Source organism: Anopheles gambiae, chromosome 2 (genome assembly GCF_943734735.2).
Source record: "Anopheles gambiae chromosome 2, idAnoGambNW_F1_1, whole genome shotgun sequence".
Taxonomy (NCBI): Eukaryota; Metazoa; Arthropoda; class Insecta; order Diptera; family Culicidae; genus Anopheles; species Anopheles gambiae.
The window spans coordinates 108,202,131-108,221,418 of NC_064601.1; the positions used below are offsets into that span (position 1 = coordinate 108,202,131).

Consider the following 19,288-nt stretch of genomic DNA (forward strand, 5'->3'; position numbering starts at 1 on the left):
AGAGAGAGTCAGAAAGAGAGAAAGATTGAGAGTAGCATACGGTTTGTTGTGCGGAAATGATTTGCCTGCGTTGTGTTGGAAGCATAAATGAGATGAACAACCCCACGGGCCGCCAGGGCGTGATCCGCCCCGTGGCGGCTCCGTGATTTGCCTTTCTTTGCACACAATCTCTTTCTCTCTCTTTCACTCTCTATTGCTCTCTCTCGTCGTTGGGTCGATTTCGATTAATTGTTTCCGTCGATTCGCACTTTTCAACCATCAGTCTGTGTGTGTGTGTGTGTGTATGCACTCTTTTCTGCACTTGGTCCCGATAATAGGGGCCAAACCAACGGAGAAGCGAGAGTCGGAAGAGGTGATTAATAAGGAGCCAAGCACAAGGAAGGGAAAGCTAGCAGGCCTGGCGTGCTCTGCTGCTCTGTACCGTGTGGCGGCGAAGGAAAAGTTACTTTTAATGTCCGCTCTTTCCCTCTCTCTCTCTCTTCTCTCTGCTAGAAGATGAAAGTGTATTTTAATGGAAGAAAGGATGTGCAAAGGCAAAAAGAAGGGGCAATGGCAGACAGGCAAAGAGAGAAGGTGATCATGATGATGATCGTACAGCTGTGGCGTTGCTGGTGCCCCTCGGATCGTTTGACCTGCGGCAAAACGATCGTCTCTGCTCATCCGCCCCTTTCTTTGCCTGGGCTGGGAAAATGAAAGAGAATTGCCAATATATTTTGCCCCTCTTTCTTAGGGGTTCGATTGCCGCTTGCTGCTGCACTACCGCCGGGGTGGGTTATTTCGGTGTAAATTATTTCGTACCAGTTTCAGGAAAATAATTGCCCGATTCGATTTTCACTTTTCACCCCTCGGGGCGGACGACACAAAACATAGTAGAGGTAGGGTTGGGGAGGAGGAAACCGAGATGTCTTTGCCACACATGGCCCCTCTAGCCCGTGGGGTGAGTTTCAGAATGGTTGGCTGGCGCAGATTCGAACGAAGAGCGAAAGTCTGGAAAACAAAAGTGTCTCGGGCGGCGGCGAATTGATAATCGGGGTCGAGCGGAAAAGAAATTCACCCCAGAAAGAAAGAAGGGAGCTTAATTTCGGTGTGTTTGTGTTGGTCTGCTGCCGTTGATATTTGCTCTCCTTTCTCGTGCTCTGTGTGTGTTTGTGTGCCGAATTCCTCTTTCCGTTTTGGGTTGTTAGGAAGGGCAGAAAAAAAATAAAAATAAAATGAATATCATTATCGTGAGCCGCGCGGGAAATTGCCACGGTGTTGTTACTGTTTGTTTGAATGAAGCGTTTTCCATATCCACTTTACGTTGAGGGTCATGGTCGCTATCGGGGCGGGAAACGCACAAAGCCACAACGAGTCAGAGCGAACCTCCCTCCCCCCCAGTCACAGATGGTTCCGATTGCTTCGGGGCCTGTGGGCTTTTCGGAAGTTTTTTGTTTCTCTCTGGAAGTTGCTAGGCAGTACACCGTTTAGCGCAAAACGGCCGTGTTGGTTTTATTCTTTCTTTCCATTAGTTTCTTTCCCACATTCGCATGCAAGAGCTGGTTTTTGTGTTGCTATTTGTAGTGAAAATTCGTTAGCAAGCGGGATGAACTTTTGCGAATGGTAGATTCGTTTACTGATTGAAGTAACACGGAATGGGAATGTAAGTATAAATATGGAATTATATTACACTCTTGCACAGATGCCAAATGCCATACTTTCTCCCTTCCCAATCACGATCATAATGAAATCAAAAATGAATACCCTTATCCCACTGGAACATTTATTCCGGGACGACGGAATTCATTTGCTTTTGAAGTGTGTCCATAAATGGAGAAAAGGTCAATAAAAATCAGAGGAACATTTTATTAAATTTCAATTTCGGACGACATTGAGTTACATGAATGTTAAAATCATGCTCCACGCTTAGTAATGTTAGGTTACTACCGATGGAATATAATACCGTCGTCACGGTGCAGACACCTTTAGCACCTCATTGTATCATATCCGCTCTAATCTCATCACGTTCCGTTTCTTTCTTTCTAACCACGTCTCCCGTTTTATTGGTACGTGCCGACCGCAAGAACAATCGGCTTGTCTTCGTGCAGGACCAGGTCCGCCAGAGGTTCGGTGTCGTCTCGGCAAGAAGCGTCTTATCTGGGCGGTACGATTGCGCGTACGCTTATCTTTTTCGGGGCCATGCTTTGCGTGCTCTACTTATCTTCCTTCTGACGTCAGAGTTGGTAGGTCGCAGAGGAACAGTGTTGGGTAAAAGGTTGACACCAATTGGCCCAAATCATGAAAGACAGAAAGGTTGCCGAAAAAGTTGTTGAATTAAAGTATGTGAATTAATAAATGTGTCCTTAAAATATGCTTCAGTTTTCTTGTCTGCACATTCTAGCATTCACACCGTAATGTGTGTTGTTGGGTGTTGTTTGGGAATGTTACCATGATGCAACCCCGCGTCCGTGTCACGTTAGTATGCTAGTCTCGATAGTTCGTAACCATATTCCATTTTATGCTTTTTTGCTCTCTACTGAGCATTATACACCGCCCTATGTAGTGTCTCTGTGGGGAATTAAACCGAATGTCAGCCACCGTAACCAGCTGAACGGCGGGGAGCAGCAGCATGCTCGTTATCAGTCCAGTGCGATCGCAATACACTGAAAACGGGACTGAACTAGTCGAGATCTAGCCTTGCGTTGCGAGGCCACGGGTGGAGAACCGTTTTTGTGGGAGGTTTGGTTCTTGTTTGTTTGCCTTTTCTAACGCGGTCTGGTGCAGCGTTTCGCAGGGAGGCGGGCTGATAACGCCTCGCCTGTGTTGTGTTAGTGGTGTAGTTTCGAGGACAAAATAGTTATATGTTAGATGAAGAGCATGGTATATACGGGTCGTTTTTGCAGTGGAGAAGGGGAGAAAAAAAAGCTGGAATAATTAGCAAGCATTGTCCACGAAGCTTTTATTGTTTCAGCTTTTGTCGAACTGTCGTCAAAAAAGTGGGTTTTAACGAGGAACAGTCTGAGCGTTGAAATAGAGCCATTGTTAAGAGTACGGTCTTATGCATCAGATGTCGTGAGATCGATCCCGACCTAGAGCAACTCATTTGGGGCAGAGAGAACCTTATTTGGAGTTATGAAGGAACCTTTTTCAGAGTAGAAAACATTTAATTGAATACTTCGGTATAGGGGTTTTTACTCGATTTTGCAAGCGTAGAAACGTTGAGCGCATTGACTGCAGCAATTTGACAAGACAAGCGCATCAGTTGTTTTCAAAACGTCATCATATGCTTAGGACAACCTTCGCATTTGGAATCACAAGTGCGGTACAAAAGTCTGAATTAAGTTCTTTCCCCTATTTTTTACATCTGACTGAGTAAAAGACAGATTCTTTTGAAAATGGTGCACTTTATTGACAAGCACTCTCTCAAATGAATATTCATTGCTCCTTCACATTAATCCTCTATCGCTTTGCGATGTATTTTTTTCATCATAGCGTCTGTTTAAGTGCCTGAGTCGTGCATTAGAAATGATGATGCTTCGGTATGTCACTTCCTAAACACACCCAAAAGGGACGGTGCCATCCGAAAGTGACCCGAGCCCGAATGGTGGGGTGTGAAGCAAAAGCCGGCGGAAGCATTTATTGATTTCATGTACCATTGCACTGGCTGTTCGCAGTCGTTAAAGAAGAACGATGTGTGACACATTAATCACAACATGTGATGTTTATGTTTCGCTCTGTGTCAAACGGGCAAGATGCTGCTTATCGCAAACCGTGTGTGTGTGTGTGTGGGTTGCGAGCGCCTGCTTTGGCCCACATTCACTTGATCGATGGCGCCATAATAAAGCCAATTTCTGGCGCTGTTATAGTTTCATGCATTGAAAGCACCATTTCATTACGCATGCATGATGTGCGATCCCGGTTGGGGGAGGAAAGAAAGTGTTTTTCAATGGAGCGTTAGATTCTGAAGGCTCCTGAAGTAGAGCGTGTTTGTCTTGTCATCCATTATTAGCACTCGTTTGTGGTAGTTTATCGGAAATTTAATTAGAACCCCAAACCACCCTGTTTCAAGTCTCTCTCCCAATCCCACGTTTTCAACACGTTCAACAGCAGAGCCCGAGGGGGATCAGTTGAAAGCGTTTGTCTTACGGTCAACAGTCGCTGAATAAGTTATGGTTGTGTGATATGTTGAGCTAAATTTTAAATGACTTGTGAACAGGACAAACTCTTCAAGTCGGCCGTCCTTCAGGTTGACCTCGGGTGCGCTGCTCACTCCAGACCTTGTCTCGTTGTCTCTAATCCTGTTCGTGCTTGCTGTTGGTGCTGTGCTAATTCAATAGGGACATGCAAACATTGGAATTGGACTAACTGTGGCCGGTTGACATTGACTCTCGGTTGTGTTGCACCGTTGCGTTGTAGATGCACCTTGTAAAGGGCCAGCACAAAACGTGTGTCGGCTTTGGGTCGGAAAATCGATTTTCCCACCGTCGTCACCCATCATCTTCTCTTTCCGTTTCCGCCGCCACCTTCACGAACGGCGACGAGTGTTAGCCGAAGGGAACTGAACCGTGTGACATAAATAATCCTGTTCATTGATAGTGATCTTTTCGCCTCCCCCACACAACACGTGCTTTGTGTGTGAGTGTGTTGGCGTGTTTTACCCGTGTGGCTTTAGATTGATGATGTGTTCTGTTAGCTCTGGCGCATGGTTTTCCCGTTCCCGTTCCTGTTTCAGCCTGTCCCTTTAGGTGGATGCTAGCCGGCTGGGCAACATCAAACGGATTTTTTGTTCCCCATCACAGAAACTAGGTCAAGTCAACAGTGTTTCTGTACCGATGTAGTGCTGTGGCTTTCCGCCAATGTGCAAGTGCATTGTTTGGTTGTGCAAACGAGCCCTTCCGTTCTGTAAGCGGTGTGCATGAGCTCTCATTCCCATGCCCGCCGGCTGTATGGTTTGCCGTGTGAGAAGCGATCAAGCCGCCAGTGGAGAACCGGTGCTAAAAGGAGCTTGTTTAATCCACTAGCTGGTGTTGGTGTGCGCTTTACAAAAGACTCTTTTTAGTATAGTAGCAGTGATTTATCTTGCTTGCATACTAAATCATTATGCTCGATACGAATAAGCCGATTACGATCGATGTGTTTCAATGCTTCAAAATAGCTCTCTGGATAGAGTGTTACGATTTTTGGTTGGTTAGTGTGGTGTAATGGTCAAATCCCAGTCTACTACCAGCACCGAACACAACAGCCAAGGTCAGGGCCAATCAAAAAAATTATTTCCTTCTTCACACCCGATTGCAACGCTCCCACCAGAGAGCGCCTTGGGAGAGTGAAAATTCAGACCAAAGTAAACGGCAAAGTTATGCTACAAGCGCCAACTGTAGCAACACCTGGCCCGCCGCCACCCTTTTAATGCCGTATCGATTTTCAAATCACTCCCCATAAAAAAAAAAAAACAAAAAAAACAAAAAAAACTACCTCCCGGAATGTTTTCTTGCTGCCGGTGGTTGTGCTCTTACTTTCTCCAACCCGAATTTAGTAACACGTAAACATAGTTACACACCATGCTTGTGATGTCGTCGTTTAGCCGTATTGTTACAATCGGTGTTTATGCGTGCTTTTTTTTTTGTTCCTTTCGGGAATCGTTTGTTATTACGTTCGTCGAAGGTTTTGTTTGTGCTATGCTACAGTTTTCGTTTTCTTGGTCAATCGATTGGGGTCGGTTCAAGGCGAGAGATCTCCGGTAGAGAGAGGGGGTTTCGGTTACGATTTAATGTTTGGGGTGTAAAATGAAATTCATGGATAGTGTTTATTTCTTACATGGGGGGCGATTATATCAGGTTGAAAGATGGCTGGGAATGAAAAAAATAAAACAGGAGCTGGGTTAAAGTTTTTGTTTATGGTTCTATCGCGGTAAAGGGTAGTAGAATCTGCATTTGACATGAATTGGTGTGTAATTTGGTGTAAAAATGAGGAGTATTTTCTTTTATTTATTTGATTGAAATAGCGGATATTTTTATACAAAAATGAAAAAAAATGTGACATTTCTATACAAATGTTATAGGTGAATATTATAATAATGTCTACATTCTGATCTTTCTAAAATTTGAAGTAAAGGCTTAAAAGTAACTCATAATCTAAATGTAACGTTAAAAACGACCCAACGCGACGTTCTCCTGAGTCAACGTAACTTGCTCACTGACATTATTTTAGTTTCCTGCTGTAAATGTTATTACCACTGAGTCATATTATATCACTATTTAAACTATTTTGACTTTTGTTTCATATTAATACTCTTATTCAATGCATTTGTGTTCATTGTTGAATCACAATATCTCCAGCCTTGTTTCGCCTTCCACGTCTAACGGATTGATTCTTCGCCGCGCTCTCATATACCGTCCCCACAGGCACGTGAAATGTCAACGACCCTTTTCCACCCATGTGTCTCTCACCTTTTGCGCTGCCCACTACACTCACAGTTGACTATTCCTTCACGGTTAATGGTTTTTCTTTCCGACCGCCTTTTTGCTACTGTTGCCGTGCCTCCGGATATCGCGTGGTATTTTATGGTACGGTGGGTGGGTGGCGGAACCTCTCCGCCGGCCGGTCGAACTTGATCGTGAACTCGATCGCGCGACACACACAGCGCTTGATTTTGTGTGTGCGTGCGCTAAGCAAGCGAAGTTGGCTATGCTTTTCTTCAATTGGTGGGGGAAGCAAGAGAAACAAAGCAACCCTTGCCGGTAGCATGTTTATGGTGACATATTGTTGAGTCGTCACACACACACACACACACCCATCCCTGATGTGGTGTGTCTGCTAAGGTGATGAAAGATGAATAAAACATGCCCATAAAGAACAAAAAAACTCGTTCTTCTTTGCTGCACATGTGTGCGTCGTGCGGGATGATTTCATTTGAAACTCACCATTCGTCATTGAGGTTTAATGTTCTCGATGGTGACCGAGTGTGGTTAGACCGTGGCCGGTTTGCTGCCTACATTCAGAGTGCTGGGTGATCTTCATGGAGCTTAGGTGGGAAAAAAACCCTCCGAAGGTGATGATTCATCCAACGGAGAGAAGATTTCTTCTACCCTTCTACCCCTGATCGTTAAGACTTGCAGCGAAGGAAAAATGGAGGATTAAAATAAATGATTCTCAGCGGAACAGAAAACAGCAATAATACAAAGTGATCGTTGAATGTCGCGCGCGACGTGTAAAAAAGAGGGAAAATCGGTGTCAAGGGAATCCGGGAGTAGGAGTTAGTGCACGAGCACAAGAAATCCTCTCTCTCACTTAAACACACAACCACCCCAACCACAATACACAACATCAGCTTCACGCACACTCCGGCTGATCGTTGGGAAAACAGTATGCAAATCATGGGCAATTTGTGCAATCTGACGCATGCTTATCCCACTTCCTGTCGCCTGCCGGGTTCGTTTCTTTTGATCCTCCACTGCCACACTTCCTTCCCGTCCGTCCACGCGGCGCGACCCGTCGCCTCAAGTGATGACAGTTGGGGAATTTGCTACGATGATGATGCCAATCTCGGAACGCGGCCACACAATTGAAACATATTTTTGAATAGTTTATCGCCACGAGAAGAAGTAGCAGAGAGAGATAGAGAAAGGAAGAGAGCGCATACAGTAAGAACGCACTTGGTGACTGGTGGATGAGTTATTTTTAACTGCAATCTTTCTTTCGCCCTTGTTCGAGAGCTGATCGGGGGGAGTTACCGTGCCGGTACTTGTCGCAATTGGCTGCTTAAGCTGCTGACTGCCGACTGACCGGAGGTTGGGGTTGGGAAGAATCTCGATGATGTGGGAAGCACTTGCCTTCCCTTATAACCATGTGGAGAGAAGAGTCATTTATAGGAGATTGTGTTTAAATTTACCCGATGGTTTGTTGAATGATGAATAGGCGTAAATCTGTGTGAGTTTGGGCAGGTTCGTTGTGGGACTTTCTTGGTGGTTAAGTTTGACAATTTTAATTCTGAGTGTAATGATTACCAAACTAAATATGTGTCAAGATATTGGTTAAAAAAGGTCTTTTCTCTCCTTTTTCCCCACGAAAAGCTCCACCAAAAAGCCGGCACTCCGTGCTTCAAAAACCGGTTTCTTAACGTGTATAACGTGACCGAGCTCAAGCAAAGCTGTTCGCGCTTAGAAGCCTCACACGCCGCGGGAGGAACGGGTTAGATTTGACCGGCTTTTTTTCTCTGTAAGCCCAAGGTTCATCTCCGTTCACTTCCACGCGGAATGGCAAGAAAGGACGCAGCGAAAAAGAACGCCCAAATATGTCTTTCCAGTTTGTCCCATTTCCTGGCGCCCGAACGAACCCGTCCTCATCAGACGCGCACGACGCGGGCTGTTTCCAATGTCCCACTTTGGCTCCCAAAAACGAGTCTGAACGTTTCGTTTGATTATTTGGAGATCAGATTTGGTCGGGGAGGGGGGAGGCCGCAGACACAAACACAAAAAACGGGGTTTCTTGTGATGAATCTTCTCGTTTATGCGTTCCCCAGCGTGCCCGAGAGAATTGGCATTAGGAGGATGGGGTAACAATTTTAGGTCAAGTGACCGTGAAGCAAAGCAATCCCTTTCTGGAAGAAGCTTGGAAGGGTTATTGCCTATCTTCGTCCCTGGTTTTTGCTGTTTGTTTCGGAGAATTGGAATGATTCGTTGGAATTGAAGGATACACACACATTGGAGCTGTTCAAAGCTCTTACCACCGCCAGGGGATGGTTTCGCTGTACTCTCATCACCGGTTTCCGATGCTAATCGATGTCGCCTTTTTTTTTGGGGGGTTCTTCACGAATTGTCGATGGATTGGATTCTTCAGTTTCTCGCTCTCTCTCTCTCCCTTCCTCTTGGAATGCAAATAAAATTCCGTTATATTTTGGATTTCTTCCGTGCTGTTTTTTCTTGGCCCGGCTGGTTTGGGGTTGGAATTTTGAGGCAGAAGTTTTGATTTTTTCGCTCCCGCAGAAGAATAACTCCAAAACGATCATTAACTCCCAATTGAAGGGATGTAGTTGGGAGATGAAAGCTCCACGGGGAAGATATAAGCGCACAAGAGCATAAGAACCCGTTAACATGGAGAATCTATCATATCGTTGGAGAAGATATCCGTGTCTCCGTCTCGAGAAGACACGCCATGTTCCGGCGCTGCAAGACAAGCGTTTACATGCCTTTATGCTGCTGCTTGCCCGGATGCGCTTGTAGTTTGAAAAGTATGTTAGCATGTGACTGACATGATAAAGACAAAGCCATCCATAGGTACAGCAGTGTACCTAAACACTTTTCGTTTTCTCAATGAAGAACAACCCCCGGCCCATTGGAATGTGACTCTCTCGGGTGGGAGCGAAAAAGAAAGGCCAAGTGCACATGAGCGAACGCTGCTGCTTCTGCGAGGTGACCTATTTTCACACCGGGGGGAACTATGCCCGTTGGGGGTGAACATTCTGCTCCTCCTGCCACAGGAAGAGAGGAGGACATTGGGGGGGACGTTGAATGTCGCACAGCCTCCCAAAACCGGCTCTCTCTGCTCTACGAGTCGTACATGAATGATATGGACCTTCAGCAGCTTTCCTTCCAAACGGTAAACGGCTTTCCTTTCGGTGTGTGTGGCGGTGCACAACAACAGCAAGCTTGAATGAAAGTTACTCTCACCGGGTAGTACCCTAGTGGTGGAATGGGTCTGTCGGTGTAATACTTTCCCATTTGTGCGGTGTGTTATCTGTGCGAAACAAGTGTGCACTGAAACGCGTGTACTGGTAAACAATTGAGCTTTTGAACAAGGGTGGAGAGGAGAGAATTGAAGCATAATTTTGTATTGTCCATTTCATGCCTGTGTTCCCAGAAATTAATGTTGCTGATTTTATGCAATTTTGTTATTCAATTTGGATTACTTTTGTTCTATTTTTTCCAATTCAAAGTGACGTTAAATGTTTATCTTTTCTTCTTCTGAGGTTCTTGCAAGCCGTTTTGTCGTTGTGGAACCGTTGTTGAGATAATTCATTCGCCTTCAGTTCGTTGAACCTCCTATTCCAGTCTATTCTTAACGCTCTCCCATCCGCCGCACACGAGTGGAGTTTGGCACTGCTTGCGTGTGGCATTGAACTGGCGATGATTTTTTTGGTTATATTTCGCGCCTTGCTGCTTGTGGTAATTTTTGTTCGGAAATGGAATTCCTAATAATTCTTTTTGGGGTGGAATTGATCTTTTACCTGCTGGACGCAAACGCAAGCTCATAGCTTTAATCGCAAATGCTCTGCTCTCACTCTCTCCTCTCAAAGCTCATGCTTTTTAAAGCTCGTTCGAAGCTTTGATATTTCGCATGGGCCTCTTTGATGTGGCGGTGCACAACAACAGCAAGCTTGAATGAAAGTTACTCTCACCGGGTAGTACCCTAGTGGTGGAATGGGTCTGTCGGTGTAATACTTTCCCATTTGTGCGGTGTGTTATCTGTGCGAAACAAGTGTGCACTGAAACGCGTGTACTGGTAAACAATTGAGCTTTTGAACAAGGGTGGAGAGGAGAGAATTGAAGCATAATTTTGTATTGTCCATTTCATGCCTGTGTTCCCAGAAATTAATGTTGCTGATTTTATGCAATTTTGTTATTCAATTTGGATTACTTTTGTTCTATTTTTTCCAATTCAAAGTGACGTTAAATGTTTATCTTTTCTTCTTCTGAGGTTCTTGCAAGCCGTTTTGTCGTTGTGGAACCGTTGTTGAGATAATTCATTCGCCTTCAGTTCGTTGAACCTCCTATTCCAGTCTATTCTTAACGCTCTCCCATCCGCCGCACACGAGTGGAGTTTGGCACTGCTTGCGTGTGGCATTGAACTGGCGATGATTTTTTTGGTTATATTTCGCGCCTTGCTGCTTGTGGTAATTTTTGTTCGGAAATGGAATTCCTAATAATTCTTTTTGGGGTGGAATTGATCTTTTACCTGCTGGACGCAAACGCAAGCTCATAGCTTTAATCGCAAATGCTCTGCTCTCACTCTCTCCTCTCAAAGCTCATGCTTTTTAAAGCTCGTTCGAAGCTTTGATATTTCGCATGGGCCTCTTTGATCATTCATTTTTAATTCGTCGTATTCATTTCACAGATTAATCAGTAATTGAATCATTATGTCGATTATATTATTAATACTTATCGCATGAGCGGAATATTGGAAAATTTTATCGATCAAACACCACGAATTGTTTTGGTCCTTCGAACCGGATGCTTGCGTCATATTGTTTGATTTTCAAAAGGGCTTTTTTGAATATTTTAATTTGATATTTTATATTCTCATGCTCAAACAATAAATGGATGAAACTTACGTTTTACACACACACATACCCACACACATACACACACAACTCTCTCTCTCTCAACGATTCGTTCCACTCGTTTAACGGTTGATCAAATATTGAAACTGAACCTTCATTCTAATGTAACCAGAGATCCGTTGCAACGTCCATCGCGGTGGTTCTACTTCCCTTTCCTCCCTCTGCGTAACGTTCAATCTGTCTCTGTGCGACCGGAAACGATCGCACCGTAAAAACACACACACACACAGACGAAAACACGCGGGGCGTGTATCTTGTACGCTTTAGTACGTTTGCATATGCTTTTCATCCTCCTCCCCCGTGTCCCGTTGCCTATACCATAATTTTACGCACGCACGTACGCAGGCCAGATCACTCACCCCCCCCCCCCCCCCCCCCTACCGCAGACGGGTCCAACACTCTCACCCTTCCTTCTTCCCCGTTTGTGGCGTCCCTTTTTTGTTACGACGCTGTCTCACTTTTCAACTTTTGCCGAGCATTTTTCCGCACCGCCGGCGAATTAAGTGAATATGAAATGGGTGCAAAAGGAATGTTTTATCGGGTGCGCACTTACGCCTGGGTACTGCTGCTGCTGCTGCTGCTGGTGGTGCCGTTTCTTATCGCCTACTTCATTCGTTGGCTACTATGATGTATGCTGCCTTCGTCTCGCAGCTCAATATACCATTAGGCAGCCCCCCCCCCCCCCCTCTCGTGCCGTTTTTTATATGCGCTGCTGTGTGTGTGTGTTTGTTTACTGCTTTCCTCTCTGTGCATTATCGTTGTTTTTTCCTTTTCTCTCTTTTTTTGTTCCTCCCTCGCAAGTTATATTCACGATCATCCACCAGCACATGCTGCGTGTGTGTGTGCTCCCTCTGGTTAGCGTGTAATGTTTTACGTTTGCATGCTGCGTTTTTTTTGCTGCCAACTACTGTACCAAATGTCGTTGCGTTTGTTTTGTTGCTGATTAATCATGCGTGCCGTTGGTGTGCTGCATGATGTTGTTAAAGCGCGTCTGCTTAGAGGAACTTGGTGGGCATGAACACTTGCGGGGAAAGTTCCTTGCGCTGAAGGATGTATTGTGTGTGGGTTGATAAGTTTCTTTGAGGAAGGTTGAGTGAATTTATTTTTCCTATATTTAGGATAGACTTTTGTCTTGCTTTTGTACTTCTTTCGAGTAATAAATACAAGTAAAAGTCAATTTTAGTGTTTTTTTTTTATTTTATCATTTTTCTATACACTTTTCAACCTGCAACCACTCAACCGACACTGAGGTGTGCTAGTGAAGCGTTACAACTTTATCACTATGCTTCCAGGTATATCCATCTGCAACTAAATTTTGCCCCTACTCTTCCTTCCTTTACCTTTTCCCTGTGACTTGTCGTGGGCGATGGCCCCTCACGTGTGTGAGTGTGTGTCATGTTTCATTTATTTACGCTCACACGGACTGTCGAGCTATGGGAACCGTGTTACACCACCCTGCCCAGCATGCTACTCTCCCTCCCTCTCTTCCAGTGGGCATGTGTAGCGACTGACAGGACCTTCAAACTGATGAGATGATGTCGTTAATTAGGCGCGATACGCTGGAGGGGATGGAGGCGCAACACGAGCCGCGACGTGTTAAGTCCGTTGCGTGTGAGGGGATGGATGGGTGGAGAAATTCGTACCGTTTTTTTTGCAGGAGACGCTTCCAATGTGCCAACGCATCCATCATCACCCGAACGTGGGATGATGCAGCGATCTCCCCACCAAGGCACACGGCGTCTAATTATCACTTTTACCCGGTCGGTACCGGTACCGGGCGAGAGATTGACCAGCGTGAAACGATGGCCTTTGGCTGTGCAAGTTTTCCAATGATGCATGTGCGTTGGGGGGAGGCGTGCAATTGCCGATTGCATTGCGTTTTTGACGCTTTATGTCACTGTTCATAAATTATCTTTCAATTAGCTACGGCACTGGAGGTGGATTGATTAACGGAAAAACGGTGGAAAATTAACGATATGAGTGCCGATTATTTACAAGCGCTAATCAAACGATCACACAAAAAAAACACGATGGATTATTGAAATGATTTTATACATAAATAATTTTATATATTTTTTTATATAAATCCCATACAACCTACATATTAATATTCGCGCTATCTTCAAAGATGTATAAACATGCTTGTTGCGCAAAACGCTTCCGCGCCTCACACCTTCGCTCCGGTTGTGCTAAACCATTTCAATTATGAATAAATTAGCACCCATCAACAAACAGAGCTTTGACGTATTCCCTCTTGAGCTGCTCCTTTTCCACGATAACAAGGTGGCCCGGCGTACATGGGGGGATGTTGAGTGATGTGTGTGTTTGGGCAAAGGCATTGTCGCAAGCTAATAAAACCTTTGCCTCTTATCATTTAGTGCAGTTGTTTTGATGCTATTAGCATGAACATTCAAAACGTTTGAGTGAGAATTTGTGAGCACTTTTTCAACGTTCTTGAACTCATAATTTGAAAATAATCGTCTCAAGCCTTTATAAGCACTCCTGACCTGTGTAAAACAAGCTTTATTTTGAGTGTAAATTTATATATGAAAATGTTGATTTTCCAGCGATGTGTGCTTGCTTCCGTCGTCACGTCTGCCAAAGCAACACGACACAATTGGACACGAACCGAAGCGTGTGTAACATTATTTGTCTTTGTGTATTGGTTTCACTTGTATCCCTCGAAGAGGAGGGGGGGGGGGGAACGATGCGATCGGAAAACTCAAACAAGCTTCATTTCACGGGCCCACTTCCCGATTGAGCATGCTTCCGCCGCCACCGTGTCGTGTCAGTCGCCTGATGCGCGATGCTGTGCTTTTTTTCCTATTTTTGGGTGGGATTTGTGGTCGCGCCCCATTTTCTGGGTGGATTTTTGCGCGCGCGACAACAAGCGACGGGCAACGGAAAAAATTGATTTATTTCTGATTCCCATTCCTAAACACTACAGAACGAAACACTCCGACCAAGCATCGATTGACAGCGAATGTTCCTCAGGGGAGGGGAGTGTTTTTTTTGTATAAAAAGTCCCCTTTTTGTAGAACGGGTGTGTATGTTTCTGTTTGAATGATTCCGTGCCGTGTTTGCTCGATCATTTTCAGTGTTGTTCGGCGTTATTTGGTTCTTAAATTTCTGTTGCTTTAATTCGTGACCTTTGTGGGACAAAATAAGAATCAAGGGAACGTTGTGGTTTGTGACACACACACACAGACGCACGCTACACGAGGTGGAACTGGGTTGTTGGTGGGTGTGGTGAGCTTTTTACCGGTGGCTTTATAGCGGGAGTGTGCACTTCCCGCTTTCCACAAAGTCCTCCCATCAATTTCGGTTCGAAGGAAAAGGCAGCCAAATTCGTTTTATGGTTTCGGTTGCTCTCTGACGTATTTCTACCTCCCCCTTACCCCTTCTGCAATGTACACACACACACACACACGTGTGCACACAGTCACAGGAACCGGAAAGGCTTTTGTGAACCGGAACCATCGGGTATTATTGATATGGGGGGGACTACAGGGAAAGCGGGTGTAGCACGTCCCTCGGTTCTTTCCCCGTTTTTATTTGGTACGCCCGTCTCTCGATGGTAGTCGTCGTTGTTATTATAATACACCATTTTTATTGTGTGGACAGAAACACAACAACACGGCGGCACACCGAGAGGAGCACAACATCGTTCTGGGTTCGGGGGTAAGTTTGTGTGTGTGTGTGTTTTGGATGAAAAATCAAACAAAACCGCACAAACCGCAACCACACACCAACATCGCTTCACTCATAAAATATCGATGGAAAACCGCCCAGAACCCCGGATGCATTGGAGAAGTAAAGGGAAGAGAAAAGGTAGAGAAGGCATCACCCTATAGACGGATCGGAAACGTTTGGTTTTCCATGAAGAGGAGAGGAGGGCATGATTAATTTTCGTTCGCCCGTTGATGGCGATGATGATGATGATGATGTCCTTGATTTACCACAGCAAAAAACAGATTCGGGTTTAAAGGAGCAAAGTTTTATTGAAAGTCCTTAACAGGTGGAAGGTGGCAGGTACCTGCACCAAAGGGTACACAGGCACACTTGTTAGCAGAATAAATGATTCTGCGAACTACAAACGAGCCCCAAAAAACGTCATCAAATACCCTGGTGCGGGTTTTTTTGTTGTTGAGAATTTCGTAAATGTTGATGATGTGCTAGAATCAAAAGTGAACTTTCTCCCACTCTCCTTTCTAACTTACCGCCATATAGTGCACACAAAAAAAGCTTACTAGGAAGGATCTGTTAACGATGTGAAATACGTTGATGTGTTGTACCTTGACTCTATTTTAAGGGCCGTGTTTTTCCCCTGTGGGTTTTTTGGGGTCGTCAGTTACATCTCATCATCCCCTCGGTGTATCACAAAACCGAGACGACCGAATTAGAAGTAAGCCTCTAGCGCTGGGCTTCCTTTCTCCCGTCCGGGGAATAGGTAACTAAAGAGAAGCCAGTGCTTTTTTTTCGGGGTGCTTGCTGCTGATTGCTTTGAGCAGGCAATTGCAAAAGCTTCGTGCGCAATTTCCACGTGCGCTGTGTATGTGCACGAGCGTACACTAAGGTTTCTATGCCAACCCGCGTAAGGCACAGCCCGGTTTCAACGCTGGCTTGATGCTTCTTTCTGCTTTCCTTGGATCGGATTGCAGACAGATGGTGTGTGGGGCTCGAGATGTTGGTATAAACCCGTTGAAAATAGTCGAGTGAAAGCTAATATTTATATATCGTGTACTTTTCATCGTTTTGAAACCATTTCGGCGTGGGAAGATGAGCAGAAAATCATCTACCAAAAAATGAAAAAGGTACACGATAAAACCTGTCCGTCTTGTTCTGTTCAGGAGTTTTCATAACAGTTTGGTCTAACATTTTGGGTCTATTTTTTGCTTTGCTCTCTTTGCTAGCTTCGTTACAAGCTCAAACAGGTGCTTTTGCCCACTCTCCAAAAAGATGAAGAGCAGCAGAAGCACTACACGAGCGCACTAGAACCACATCAGCGTGGGAAATGTAAAACATTCGCGTGAAGAGGCACTAACGGATGATTAAAATCGCTTCAAAACATGAACAAACTTTTAGCACGAGCTTGGTTGTTTTTTTTCTAGGCGGTGTGGCAGAGCTTTTTCGGGGGCGTGGGTTGCCGGTCCACTTTTTACTTCTTCTGCAGTGGATCGATCGATTGGTGGTTGTGCTGCAATCAAACCTCGCCCGGAGCAGGGAAGGAATATCCGTGTATCTGGAAAATTTTCGCTCCATGATTAACATTAGGAACTGTTGTGAACTGGCAAAAGCTAGGAAAACACGCCTAAAGGGGTATGTTCGCGGCTTTGTTGGGAGTCAATGAATGGGAAATGTCAATAATGCCGTGCAGGGGTAGATAATGAGAACGCTGGAAAGCTAACAAAAGCTGTTTCTGGTGGAACCAATCGATCATCATCTTGCGCGGAACAGGAAAGGCACATAAGCGTGTGTGTGTGTGTGTATATGGGAGAAAGAGAGAGTATTTTGTAGTCAATTGAAGTGAAGAATCAAGACCACCAAACAAGAGAAGTTGGAGCAATCATTCAATTCAACCATAAATTAGATTAGCATCGTGTGGGAACGTTGCGTTCCTTTGTTACTAGAATGCCACACACATCTGGTCTAATGCTTATTGGTTGGAGATGAGTTGAAAGTGAGATAACTTATTGGATTAAGATATCTATTCTTAGAACTGTGTTTTCGGGAGATATTTTATGCTTTATATGTATATAATATAATTTATTCTTAAGATATTTAAACCCCTTTTGCTATATATATGCTTAGCAATGCATGTCATACACTCAACATGGCGCTACACGCTTTCGGTCACGTCGCTGTGCAATCTCAGTCGTTATCCACGGGAGACCCCAACCAGAAGCAGTAAGCTCACAGGGAGCCATCATCATCATCATCATAAAGCTGCCCGTGTGCGTCAGCTCTCCAGAGAAGCATATATCATAATGTTGCACACCCGTGAGACGTGACGACGCAGCTCGGCATTTTGAGACGGTCCTAGAATAATGTGGTGGCCGTACTCCATGGTACCCCGGAAATTAGATTATTCCGATTTGATTGACACTACAAAAGACGAACGATAGATCGGTGTGGAATGCAAAAGGACTTTGACGTGACGTCGAAGCGAGCGAGAGAAAGAGACAGTTCTCTGCATATCTATTTATAATGTAATGTAGAGCAAATGTATTTTAATAGACAGTGAAGGTAGCAAAATGCAGCCAAACAGGGCCAAGTGGGCAGCTAGCAGTACTAGTCTAGGTAGTAATTTCAGATTTATTCCAAACCTCGTGGGCGCGCTTGGCGTTTGGAGGTAAATTAAGCGAAATAAAATTATCTGGTCACGGGACGCAGCAGAGATGTCCTTGCCAGAAATGGAGTGCAAAATATTTATGCAAAGGTTGGTGCTAAGTATCCTGTAATGCAATGCCATCTGGCTTACCACACCAGCAAGCGGCGGGACGTCGTCGGTGTGTCCTGTGTGTAAATGTAGAGCATGGAAATGAGATTTGACACAGAGCAACGTGGGCGAGGAATTGCAAATGATGATGATGATGATGATGATGTAATAAAGCTTTAATTTTATTACAGTTGTGTTTATGCGTTTTTTTGGTGCCACCAGCATCGTTGGACTTGGTTGGCGCGTAATGCGATTCCAACTGGATGTGCCGAGGGTGTAGATGATCTTGACCAATTTATTACATTTTGAAATTATCACAACTCGTAGCTGATGAATTGTTATGAAGTTTTGCTATGGGTTTTTGATGACATTTCTCCTTACGATTTGTATGATCTGTGTTGTCTACCCTTTCTGTCTAATTTCGGAACTGGTGGTCCCAATGATATATAATCTCTTTGATACATATACTCCACAAATAAGCACTAAACCAATACGCGTTGGCTATCGTCCATTTATGTTAGCTGTAGCTCCCTTTTTATAGCCTCAATTTTGTTTCGATTCTTAACACGGGGCCCCACACGTTCACCGCAAAAGAAATGAAACCCAATAAAGTACAGTTTAGCTCGGAACGTGCCCATCCATCCAACTAGCGGCGGGGTCACGAAGACGCGACTTGAACCGTGATGCACCACCCGCCGCAATGTCTGCAACGACGACACTCGGTGTGGATTTTCCTCGCTCTATGTCTGTCTATCTCTCTCACTCTAGCAGCAATGCGATAAAACCTTCATCTTCTCACCACACGTGTTAATAGCCGGTGGGGGTGGATGGGATGGCGCAGCATCATCATGACACCCATTGCAAGTGTGTGTGTCGTCTAGCCAGCATTTTAGGGTGAGAAGGAGCAAAAAAAAAACTACGCGATAGAAACTGCAACAACTCGCATAGACCACGTAGCCTAAGAGAGAGAGGATGCAATGACCTGAAAAAAGGCACTACAGTGCCTAGTGTTGGTGCTCCTGTTGTATCTGTCTGTAGAGCGAGACTCAATTTGAAGCAGCAGCACGAAACCACCAGCACCAGCAGACTCGCCCACTCGCGCTTGTGGATGATAAATCAATAATTGTTTATTTGAGTTCAGCAGAACAAAGGGGGTGACAATTATGAAATGGGGATCATCTCAGTATGGTTAGTGTTAGTGGGGGCGCAGAATTAAGGGTTATTACAGGGTGGTTCTATTTCTATTAGCTCAATCCTATTTGAGCATTGTTGCAATTGTGTACCGACTATAGGTCCAAGCAACCTATGATGGAGCATTCAAGTTAACATTGCTGTTGCATTTGCAGGGTTGGAGCAGATTACGATCCCAAATAGGTGTTTTTTAAAGAGAGTTTGACAGATGACGTTAAAAATGTTGTCATCACTCCAGCGCCATACCCTCGTCACACGAAACGTAAACGCAAAAAAGTTTACGCTTGATTTGTATGGGAGAGCGTATACTTTACGTCAAAAAGATTGTTGGATTGAAAGGCTGAAAT

The 19,288-nt window shown here is 44.8% G+C and overlaps 1 protein-coding gene across 8 annotated transcripts in view; it reads left to right on the forward strand.

Annotated features, from left to right (window-relative positions):
• Positions 1 to 19,288, forward strand: part of LOC1270190 (ADP-ribosylation factor 6) — a 36,088-nt gene that overhangs the window by 9,089 nt on the left and 7,711 nt on the right. The window contains exon 1 of one of the 8 annotated variants that reach the window (XM_061641256.1): positions 1,539 to 1,639. The exons of the other annotated variants lie outside the window; for them this stretch is intronic. The gene's annotated coding sequence lies outside the window, so the exon portion shown is untranslated. Of the gene's footprint in view, positions 1 to 1,538; positions 1,640 to 19,288 lie in introns of those variants that run through there. 8 annotated transcript variants of the gene reach the window in all.